The sequence below is a fragment of the Amaranthus tricolor genome, chromosome 3 (genome assembly GCF_026212465.1).
Source record: "Amaranthus tricolor cultivar Red isolate AtriRed21 chromosome 3, ASM2621246v1, whole genome shotgun sequence".
NCBI classification, from domain to species: domain Eukaryota; kingdom Viridiplantae; phylum Streptophyta; class Magnoliopsida; order Caryophyllales; family Amaranthaceae; genus Amaranthus; species Amaranthus tricolor.
This window is the reverse complement of record NC_080049.1, coordinates 20491403-20504262: the sequence shown is the minus strand read 5'-3', so window position 1 is coordinate 20504262 and position 12860 is coordinate 20491403. Positions and strand designations below refer to the sequence as shown.

The window sequence follows — 12860 nt, the reverse complement described above, 5'->3', positions numbered from 1 at the left end:
GATAAGATAGTAATCAATTAATAAAATATAATCAAAATACACTTTTATCGAAGTACTCTTTATACGAATTTTATACATTAAATAAAATATACCTCTTTCTTGAAATTGTTAACAAATCAAATACTTGAGTCAATATTATAAAAATAATAATATTATTACTCGAATTAACTTACTTAATAACCCCAATCAGCTTAATAAACTTATAATCAAGCTTTATTAAATGTAGTCTATTTCATTCTCGCCAACTTAAGATCATTTCGTCCCCGAAATTATACATACACTTCTGATCATCCTTAGTCATAACATGTAACTCAAATTTCGTGAAATGAGAACCAAATAAAATTTAGTTACTCCCCAACTTTGATTCAAGACATACTATATCTATAAATTTTCAATCATATAAGATGAATTACATATTGGTAACACAACTAACCTCAATTAAATTACTTCAAACCTTTAAATTTGAAACTTCAACCTCGATTTACTTTACGTGAATGTTTACATGTACTTTAAATCAACCACCTTACTTCAAAATCTTTTATACCTTTAATTACATATTTGGTCACTTCAACCTTTTTTTTATATCCTTAGTTTGAGATATTAAATCATCAACTTACTTGTTGTTTCCCAATTACAATTAAATTTTTCATTAAAACTCTTATAACTCCCGAGATACTTTGAGATGAATACCTTAAGTCATTTATTGAATCTCATATTCATTAAAGATATCCACAATCATTAATCTATCAAATTTTAATAACTCAAACTCGATCATTGTCAACTTACTTCGAATTATAACATTTATAACCCTAATCTTCATTTAACGCTTAAAACTTCAAATTCCATAACCAATTCATCCGAAATAACTTCAATAACCTTTAGACATTCAAATTCGTATTTTTTTTTTCTAAACCATTATTCTATTATACTCATGTTTTACCATTAATAGTTTCATACAATCCCAATTTTTTTTTTTACCCTTTAATAACCAAACATTTCCTCACTTACAAAGTCAAACCTCTCACAATTTAAGTATTCTTTAAACTTCCAATTGATCCCTTTTTTCTTAATTCACATTTTACCATCAATAAAACCTTTATAGAGTCCCAAAGTTATCATTCATTCATTAAAAACCGTTGAAAGCTTTCTCAATTATATTTTTACATTATCCTCAACACGTATAGGCCATTCAATCAAACTTACTACAACATAACTTTAAGTTACTATTAATTGTATTAACCTTTGTTTCCTTTCGAAACTTCTTTTAATTAAAATTTCTCATCCCATAATTGAACATGTCACAAATACTTTTTCTACATTCTTTATTCCTTTATAGATTTTCAATCTTAACACACAATTAACGCATAACTTTCAATATTCCCAAAATGTTTCTTTTAAACTCTTTGCATCGAATTATTCTTGCACAACATCATTGCAATTCTCGATAAGTTTGGTCCTCAACTCCTTTTGCCAGTTATCCGAGTATATATAATATCTTTTGGAAAACAATTTCAAGAATACTTGACTCGAGTATATGTATTTCAAGTTGAAATTTTGAGATCTTTTAAAAACAACTTTTTTTTATTTTTTTATCATGTGTATTTAGGATCATTCTCGCACTGATAATTCTCTTAAACTTACTCGTCTTAAAATATTAATTTTCCCGAATATTACATTCTACCCAACTGGAAATAAACTTCGTCCTCGAAGTTAAACTAAGTCTCCAGTATATATTCCAATCTCTAGCTAACATACATATCGTAAAGCTATGTCCCCCAACTTAGAATGAAATTCGTCCTCGAACTTAACTCACAAAGACTAAGGAGATGCAATAGCTAAAAAGCGTTTAACATAGAAATGCCTAAGCAAACAACCAGGGATAATCGCGTCTCATGGCATCTACTGCCTCCCACGTGACTTCTTCGGTAACGTGATCAGACCATAGTACCTTCACAAGCACTATACTACCTCAACGTGTATCATGCGCCTTCCTATCTAGGATCTGAACGGGGGGTCTCCTCGTACTGTAAGGTGTCATCCAAGGTCAACTGTTCGGCTGCAGAACGTGTGAATTGTCTCTAAAGTGTTGTCTCAGCTGAGATGCGTGGCACATGACATGCAATCGCTTAAAAAAAACGCTGGTTATGCAAGTCGATAAGCTACTACTCACTATACATAAAATTGCTATGCCACCATAGTCAACTAATGTACACAACTTTTAATAAGAACATCATGCAACCCAAAACCTATTTGTCCTTATCGAATGATAACCATCTTACTCCTCAAGTCATAAATTTGTTATTTACCTGCACTTCGATATATAACTACATTCAAAATTCCTATTTCATATTTTTGACTCCAACACAAACATTTAGTAAGACAATCCCAAGATAACGAATATACCTTAGATTTTTAGACGAAAAACCCTCCTACCTATCTACCTCACAATATAGCATCTCAAAGCACTACAAATACCTCTTAAGTCCATTAATTCTCTAAGACATATGCAAATTTTTCCTTCAGCAAAGGTCTCGCTTTCATGCTGACTTAGTTCCAATTTAGTTTCTCAATATGATTTGCCGCAAACAAATAATAGTTGTCAAATTCCAAACTTCATTGCATCCAAAGTTTCATAAGACACTTCTAATCCTAACTTACCTAAAGTAGTAAACATATTCCTCAATGATGAACAATAAAACGCCAAGCCTTGGGACTAGTTCTACTTTTATCCATTATATGAGATTCCAACATACTTCTTTTTTCTTAACCCAGGGTTTTGAACATAAACACTAAAGTAACTTACGTTGAGATCCATACATATGCGGTTGCAACTAATATAATCAATTATACTTAACAAAACCTCAAGTTAACGAATGACATCCCATCCTTATGTCATATTTACTCTTCCAACCAGCAAAAGAAACTTTGTTCATTCTAAATGATAATCACACAATTTTCCAATAACTCTAATAAAGCTATAAGCTCTAATATCCAAACAAACTATAATATATGACATGGTCTAACAACATAAAAAAATTCATCATTTACACCAACATATGAGCACCGTATTCAACTCAATCACTAGGCTTTGAAAATTATCATATGCTCTTATCATAGACTTTTCTATCACGATGGCTTCAAGTACTTTGTCTTCACTAACTCTCCTACAACGTCACAGACATTCTCAATGTTCAACTCACTTACAACCGAAGACTATCGAGTTTACACAACTATATAACCTTGCTTTCGTGCACTAAACTATAATCATACTCATGGATCGACAAACAAAAGCTGATAGAAAAGGGCTAGCAACAAGATGAAACGATTCGCAATCTTAGGACATACTATTCTAGCTACTAAAACAATAATTGACAAAGAACTATGATAAGCAACAAGACATTGGCATCATCAGAAAATAAATTCAAACGTTGCATCAACGAACTGAATCTTCTTGCCATCACGATCAATCGTTAAGAGCGTCTTCCCGTTTTACCCCGTAATCGTCACACCTCACATCCTACATTTCTAAGAAAACAAGACTAACTCAAACACCTAGGTTAATACCACAATCATATTCACTTCTGTTCCTATCTCTTATCTTAAACATCTAAATCCTCAAGTCACGTTTTTTCCTTACTTCCAAGATTGTATGCCCGCTAGATAAACTAACCCTAAGGATTAGCCACGGTCGCGGGCTGGCTCTGATACCAACTGTAACAACCCGACTTACCGTTGACTGGGTAAACAGGGTCAACACTAGGTTCGTTTTCCAAGAAATTGAAATCACACTTCCAAAACTCAAGCAAAGGGGTCACAAGCTCTTCAACGTGACTAACTCAGCTAAATCCCAAAACCAACATCTAACTAATACACAAGATAATCATACAATTCTCTACAAGTCCGATATAACCAGCACAGCCAAAACAAATATACATTTATCCAAAATCCTAATACAAATCTACAAATTCCTACGTGCTCAGCTCAATATACATCCTTAGAACGCTATTCAACACTGCTAACCCATCGTTCCCGACCGGTTCCGATCTGTGATCAAACTAAAAGATGGAAACAACAGGGAATCAGATTAAACTAAGTGAGAAGTAACAATCCAAAACAACAAAACACAGTAATTCATATCATGGGTTTAAAAGCAACATCAGTTCCCTAGATCTATGTGCGCACAGGGAGTCTAGTTTGAGAGGTGCCCCATAGCTCTAAGGCTATGTCGTTCTCGGGTGAAGCTAGTCAATATCTCAATGACAATTCGCTTCAAAAACAGAGAGTAGGGAACCATGTTCCTCAACTCCGTCAATGACCAGCTCGCAAGCCCGATCCATTGACCATATCAATCTCAGCATAATCATTCATAAACATTTATCACATTCATATAAATTTCACAAACTTTAAATAAACATTTTACAAATGGTAGCCTGGCCAGACCCCTTTTTAAGGGACTGTTACTACTCACCGACGATGTCGCTTCAAGGTAACGAATCCAGCTATCAACTAGAAGGGTTCTTCGATGATATCGTCTCCTGGAGCATAACAAGATCACAACATCACTAGAGAGCGTTCGATACTACTACACTAACATATAACTTATTACATCTCCTCCTAAGACCGCAGCTTAACCAAGAGTTATACTAGCATTCTAACCTTTAAAATCTTATAGTCGATTCAAGAATATCAATTACCCAATACTTTCTTATAAACAACCATGTTCCACCAATTTCGTAAATTCAATGTCCATCCATCTCATACTTACGTATCAAGATTCACAAGGATTTAAGGTTACACCAAGACCCTTAATGTATTAGAATGTATTTGATTAAACACAAAGGTCATTGTTCTTCCTACAATCAACAAGTCTCAACAGAATCAAATGCTTCATCCAAAAATATTTAATTATCCAATTAATTTCTATATCTCTTGATCCCAAGTTAGGAATCCCGTAATGGTTTTAGGACACCTCTTACTAAAACAGGCATAACTCACTCATACGAAAACCAAATGAGACGATTTAAGTGGCTACGCGACCATTACTCAGAGCTCTACTATTCTTATTAAGACACTAAAACCCAGAAACAATTAAAATGATCCCAAAATAGCCAAAACAGAAGGTTCGTTATGGATTTTTAAGACAGCCTGCTAGTATTTTACTATTTTAAACATATCTCTCTCATATAAACTCATTTTGGAGCGATTCAAGAGCCCACGTGATCGCGACTCGAAGCTCTACAAATCTCATGAAGACACCAAAACCCCAAAACGACTCTAACTATTTCAAAAATAGCAACACAAATTCGGACAGCACAAAACGGAACCTCATTGTCGATCTTTATGACAGTCTACTAGTATTTTGGACAGAACTTCCTCATACGAACTCATCTCGGGGTGATTCAAGTGTCCACACGACAGCGACTCAAAGTTCTACAAATCTCAAGCAGACATAAGAACCCAAAAACAATCAGAACCATCCCCAAAATAGCCAAAACAGAAAGTTCAGTTTATGAACTGAAATTTCAGAATCCCAATTACTCAATTTGATACTAGAACTCAAATAACCCAAATAACCAATTCTAATCAACACTAAAAACAACTCAATTACTAATTAAACTCATATACTCTAATTAAATTCAAGTTGATGTTTAAATTTAATTTAAAAACCCCAAATCAATTTACAAAATTCTAACATTTAAATTTGAAAACAAAACAACAAAAGAGGGAAAGTGGTTACCAACAATAAAGGGAGGAGGAGAAATGGTTGCTGTTGGTGGTGGAACTCATGGCTGGGCTTGGTGATGACGGTGGGAGCTTTTTCTTGTGAGGGGAAAGAATGGAGGAAGAAGGGAGATAGAAGAGGGAGTTAGGGAAAGAGAGGGACTGGGAGCCGTGGGTTTTGTATGAGGGAGTAAGGGTATGTCGGTTAGATTGAGGTAAGAATGGGTTTATTTTTAGCTTTGACCCATTAAATTCTATTAAAGTCGTCTAATCGTAAGACAGTCTTATATAAGGCATGCTGTAAGGGTATAATAGACGATTTATGAAATAAGTAATTAGGAGTATAAATAAGGATTACATTTGAGAATTTATTTTTTCAATACTTTATTTAAATTTATTTTTATAAAGATAAGATAGTAATCAATTAATAAAATATAATCAAAATACACTTTTATCGAAGTACTCTTTATACGAATTTTATACATTAAATAAAATATATCTCTTTCTTGAAAATGTTAACAAATCAAATACTTGAGTCAATATTATCAAAATAATAATATTATTACTCGAATTAACTTACTTAATAACCCCAATCAGCTTAATAAACTTATAATCAAGCTTTATTAAATGTAGTCTATTTCAAATATATCTCAAGTAGACATTTAGTATACCTCATATAGACATTTAAGATACCTCAAGTATGGTTTTAGGATACCTCAAGTACACATTTAGGACACCTGTAATGAGTAGAACTCAGCTCGGATTATCCACCCTCTAACTTTGCTCCTGATACAACTCAAATTATGTTTTTTAATCTCGATTACCAGTTGAGGCTTGGTTTCATTTGGTATTATTGACTTATATATGATTGAATTGGTGTTCATAATTGATAAGGTTGAAATATTGATTGTGAAAACTATTTAGTTTTTTCATTTACTATTATAAAATTATTAGGGCTTTAAAATTGTTACAATATAATGTGACTTTAATAAAATTATTACAAGATCGCTCTACTTGGCATTGCTTAATTTAATAAGGATCATTGTTAATGTATCTAATATGTGTGTTTGTTTTAATAAATTGTTGATTATGTGATCAATATTTATCTTTTTGTGTTTGCCAATTCATAAAAATAATAGAAAAAAGGAAACAAATAAGAAGTATATATGTATTTTTTGAACACTAACAAAGTTTTTAAAATACTAAATGAATTTTAAGTGTTCTTTTACAATGAAAATGTCTAAAGAATATACATAAGCAATTACTACCTGTTTTTGCAATAATTTGATTATTCAATTCTACAATTTGATTCTACGATCTGATTATGAGAGTTGTTTTAGAATTGAGTTAAATTTACGCTTTTTAACAATCTTGACTATAATTCACCTTATCTCTCTTTTAATATTCAATTATGTAATAAAAAACATTGCATTTTAAACTTTGAGTATTATAATTATATTCAATTCGGAGCCGGGTGTCGGCTCGAGTTGAGTATGGTCGAGTCGAGTCAGAGTCGGAATTGGTTAGTAGTCGAAGTTCATTCGGAGTATCGAATTTTTTGTGAGGTCCAACTCCATCCAATCTCTAAATCGGAGTTAGGCTATATAATCGAAGTCAGATATTATTTTTCTCAGATTCGAGTTGGACTAAATTACTCGGATGGGGTCGGATCAGGGGCGGATTCAGACTAAATTGTCTTCCCCAAATCTGAAGTAAGGTTTTAGAATATGTCAAGTAAAAGATAATTAATCTTGTTATTTAAATGTAATTAATTTAAACTTGTGACGAATAATAGTCTACGTAGCAGTCGAACCTACATCTTATATGCATAGTTCTTTACCAATTAAGCTAATAGACTTCCGGATGCCAAATAACTAAATTTAATAAAAAAAATGATAAACAATTTGCAAATGGAGGTTTCCTAAACACCAAGTTGGTATAATCTAAATCCCAACTTAGCATAGTGTAAACCCTTACTGAATTGACATACTCTTAATCTCTACTTATATTGTTATAATTTATCACTTTAATATTATAAATAATCGTTTTAAGATTATAAATGTGCATATAATTGGTCTAACAATACCATCTCATCAAATAAAACCATGTAGTTTGAAAATGTATTTTTCTTACTATCTCTCAACCAACTAAATAGGCCCTTGAACAATTTCGGGTTAAATATAATGTATGTACAGGTTTGAAAATAAAATTATGCTATGTTTGGGAACGATGATTTCATTTGAAAATTCGAAATTAGCTCAAATCATGTCATTTTCAAATTCTTCAAAAATTTTTAAATTTGGATTTGGATCAAATTTCATCATTATTTTTAAAGTAGTTAAACTTGAGAATTTGAGAATGACTATCTGTTAGAATATAGAAACTGAATATTAATATCTGTAATTAGGGAAACTTAATATTTGTAATTAGGGGAACTTCCTTTTTTTGTTTCTGTTATTTCTAGTAACCCTAGGCCCTTCTTTGTATAAATACACAATCTTATAAATGAATGAAAAAAAGCCAAATTAATATTTTTCTACCATAAATCATATTCTATTAGAAATCATGGTATCAGAGTAGTAACGATTCTAAGTCGTTTTTGCAGCTTCATCACTTACCAGTTACCTTACCTTTGAAGAACCAAAATGGAGAAAGAATTTGAAACTATCATAGCACCAGACCAGCCTGTTACAATGGGACAATTGTTGCAACTATTACAACAGTTAAACCCCAACAAATTGCCCACTGAAACCACAACCAGTACCCAAACTCTCTCAATATCGAAAAAACTAACAAATCAGAATTACACAAAATGGTCCAGGCTGATGCACTTAGCCATTAGTGGTCGGAATCGGTTCAATCACATCATTGCCGATCCACCATCCAAAAACGACCCAGCGTACAACCAATGGACCAGAAATGATTCGATTGTTATCTCTTGGATATTGGAGAATATAAACCCTGATCTGGTGAATCAATACTTGTATTTCCCAACAGCCAAAACCTTATGGCTAGGGATTGAAACCCTATACAGTAGTGGAAGGGATGGCCTGCAAATATTCGACCTCACCGTCAAAACCAACAAAATCCAACAAGGCACATACTCAATTGAACAATACTACAGCAAGTTACTCATGCTGTGGAAGGAAATTGACAAAAGACACCTAAATCCCATGAAAGACCCAAATGACATTATCATCTACAACCAGTTAATTCAACAAAACAGGTTGTATCAGTTTCTAGCAGGAATTAATGATACGTTCGACAAGGACAGGAGGGATCTACTCCTTCAAGACCCACTCCCTACGGTGGAGGAGGCCTATGCAAGCATTAGGAGAGAAATAATGAGGCGTGGGATAATGAAGAAAGAGCCCTCATCAGATTTGGAATCATCGAGCATCGGAGGAGGGTTCACTGTCAAAGGAAGAACTTACCGGCGTGATGATGACAAAGCTCACCTCAAATGCACTCACTGTGGTGGTACAAGACACACCAAAAATGAGTGTTTTAAACATGTAGGCTACCTAGAATGGTGGCCAGACACAAAGAAGAAAGGAGGAAAAGGGGTGGACCGATTTCCAGATCACAACAGAACCGGTAAAGCTACCATGGGATGGAGTATAAATGAAGGTTCCACCATGGAAAGAGAAGAAGGAAACCCAAGAACCATCGAGAACAGTAAAGGTATCAAACAAAGAGAAGGGAGCACTCCATTCTCAAACGGTGCACACAGAGAAAGTGGAGTAAGGTTAGAGTTAAATGGAAAGGGTACAAAACAAAAGGGCCTCAACCCTTTAAATAAGGGGGAGGGTCACGTGCCCCTTATAAGTAAAACCCATGCTCTATCTTCCTTTTTAAATGCCTTGTCCTATTTTGAGAGTTGTTGAATTTTTTATTGTGGGGCCACAGATACAATGTCATATGATCCTAATGATTTCTGAATCATGATAAACCAATGAAAAATGTCATTAAAAATGCTAATGGGGAAGGAATTAAAGTGAGCGGAGCCAAGACTATCTCTCTTACGAAAAATCTTACTTTAAAAAATTGTTTGTTTGTTCCCGAACTTTCTCATAAATTGTTGTCTGTAAGTCAACTCACTAGAGAGCTTGATTGTGTAGTTCTCATGAAACCCGGTTGTTGCATTGTGCAAGATGCTCAGACAAGACAGATTATTGGGCGTGGTATTGAGAGAGATGGATTGTACTACTTGGAAGAGGAGATTTTAAAAGGCAACGCAATTCTTGTTCGCGGGACAGAGGAAAGACAACTATGGACATGGCACCGACGTCTTAGACATCCATCAATAGGGTATCTAGAGAAATTCTTTCCTAACATAGTGGGGCTTAAATCTAATTTTAAGTGTGAAACATGTATTTTGGCGAAAAGTCATAAACATTCGTATTCTAGTAGTATGAATAAAGTGGATGTCCCCTTTATGCTTATTCACTCTGATGTTTGGGGTCCTGCTCCTGTAGTAGGCATACATGGTTTTTCATACTTTGTTCTTTTTATTGATGATTGCACCCGGATGAGTTGGATTTATTCTCTCAAACATAAATCTGAGGTGTTTAAAGTGTTTGTTGAGTTCTATAATATGAATTATACCCAATTCCAAACCCAACCTCGTATGAATAGAACCGATAATGGTAGAGAATACATTATTTCTGACATGCACCAGTTTTTCACCCAAAAAGACTTAATTCACCAAACCTCTTTGCCCTGATACACCTCAACAAAATGGTGTGGCGGAAGAGAAAAACAGAACATTACTTGAAATCACCCGTGCTATCATGCTTGAATCCCAGGTTCCCACTCACCTCTGGCCTGAAGCCATTGCCACAGCTAACTACTTTTCCAATATACTTCCCACAAAAAGCCTTCATTACCACACACCCTTAGACACCCTACAAACCCCTTATCCTATACCTTCGTCACATTCCTTACCACCTAGAATCTTTGGATGCATAGTTTTTGTTCACTGTCCGCAGTGGGTACGAAATAAACTTGAGCCAAGAGTAGTGAAGTGTGTTTTTGTTGGGTATGGACGGCATCAAAAGGGGTACAAGTGTTATGATCCTCTGACTCGGAAGGTGTACACTACTATGGATTGTGACTTCATTGACACAATTTTTCTACCATCATCCTCGATGTAAGGGGGAGAAAGAAGATAACGATCTCAGATGGTTAACTAGTCCATGGTTGTCCAACCTAGACCCAATAGAACAAGTAGGCAATGCTACAGAATCATCTCACCGGGTTGTTCAATCCACGCATCTACCAGTCCTATCTGATCATCTGAACCATTTCGAAGGTACTGTTGATAATAATATCATTGTTGATACCTTAACTAAGGAAGTTGTTGTAGAAATTGTAGATACAAGGAATCACGAATGTCAGGGTGGTGATAAAGCATTGTATGTCCTGCCCCCTCGTACCACTCGGGGTATTCCCCCAAGGAGATATGATTCAGAGTATGAAGCTAGACGATCGAGGTACCTGATTGAGCAACCAGAGGGAGAAATATATGTCACAAAGTGCCTTGGCATTCAAAGCAGCCTTGTATGCAACCAAAGTTCCATCCATAGTAGGAGAAGCCCTAGCTACCAATCATTGGAGAAAGGCTATGGAAGAAGAAATCAGTGCTCTCAAGAGAAATAACACGTGGGAGAAATGCACTCTACCAAATAAAAAGAAGGTTGTCGGATGTAAATGAGTGTTCACAATCAAATACAAGTCAGATGGCACAATTGAAAGATACAAAGAACGGCTTGTGGCAAAGGGGTACACTCAGACATATAGGGTTAATTACTCAGAAACCTTTTCTCCAGTTGCCAAACTTGACACAATCCGAGTCCTGTTCAGTATAGCAGCAAACTTAGATTGGCCCCTCCATCAGTTCAATGTGAAGAATGTCTTTCTTCATGGAGAGTTACAAGAAGAAGTGTACATGGAAGCACCACCAAGATTCACTTCAAAGTTTTCGCAAAATGAAGGTTGTAGACTGAGAAAGGCAATGTATGGTTTGATACAGTCTCCTAGGGCATGGTTTGGGCGGTTTACATCCGCTATGAGAAGATTTGGGTACAGACGGAGTAACTCTTATCATACTTTGTTTCTTAAATGGAGAGGAGGGAAAATAACTTGTCTTATAATTTATGTTGATGACTTGATAGTTACCGGAGATGACAAAGAAGAGATCGAGAGTCTAAAAACCAAACTATTCCAAGAATTTGTGATGAAGAACCTTGGAAGACTTAAATACTTTTTGGGAATCAAAGTTCTTAGATCAAACAAAGGAATCTTCATATCCCAAAAGAAGTATGTGTTGGATCTGTTAGTTGAGACAGGGATGTTAGACTGTAAACCTATCGAGACACCAATGGTGATGAATCATGGACTTCAAATGCATGAAGGAGGGGAGCTAGCTGATCGTATGCAATACCAGAGATTAGTAGGGAAGTTGATTTACTTGGCTCATACAAGACCTGATATTGCATACGCAGTAGGAGTTTTTAGTCGGTTTATGCACAGACCACAAGTTCAACATATGAAGCAGTGTTTCGAATTCTGAGATATCTAAAAGGGTCCCCAGGAAGAGGAGTCTTATACCAAAAGAATGGGCATCTACATCTCGTTGCTTAAACAGATGCAGACTGGGCAGGCGACAGAGATGACAGAAAGTCAACTTCAGGATACTTCACTCTTATAGGAGGTAATCTAGTTACGTGGAGAAGTAAGAAGCAAAAGGTGGTTGCCATGTCTAGTGCAGAAGCAGAGTTCAGAAGAGTTGCAAAGGGAATCACAGAGGTCTTATAGCTTAGAAAGTTACTGACAGAACTTGGATTTACTCCCACCAAAAGTTGTAAGCTGTATTGTGATAATCAAGCTGCAATCAACATTTCAGAAAATCCTGTTCAACATGATCGCACAAAACATGTAGAAGTCGACAGACATTTCATAAAGGAAAAATTGGAGGCAAAGGTGATCAACCTTCCTCATGTGAAGTCAAAGGACCAGTTAGCTGATATTCTCACGAAAGCGGTCGGAACACAATTCTTTGAAGTAGTTCTACGCAAGTTGGGTATCGGTGACCCTACGATCCAACTTGAGGGGGAGTGTTAGAATATAGAAACTGA

General features: G+C 35.1%; 1 long non-coding RNA gene across 1 annotated transcript; it reads right to left on the bottom strand.

Moving 5' to 3' along the window:
* Positions 1-15: 15 nt before the first annotated feature.
* On the bottom strand, positions 16-5894 carry LOC130808868 (uncharacterized). The gene is made up of 3 exons (XR_009040744.1): positions 5738-5894; positions 4469-4535; positions 16-4055 (listed from the first exon to the last, which is right to left on the bottom strand). It is a non-coding gene; the product is annotated as an uncharacterized LOC130808868 (long non-coding RNA).
* Between the last annotated feature and the right edge of the window lie 6966 nt (positions 5895-12860).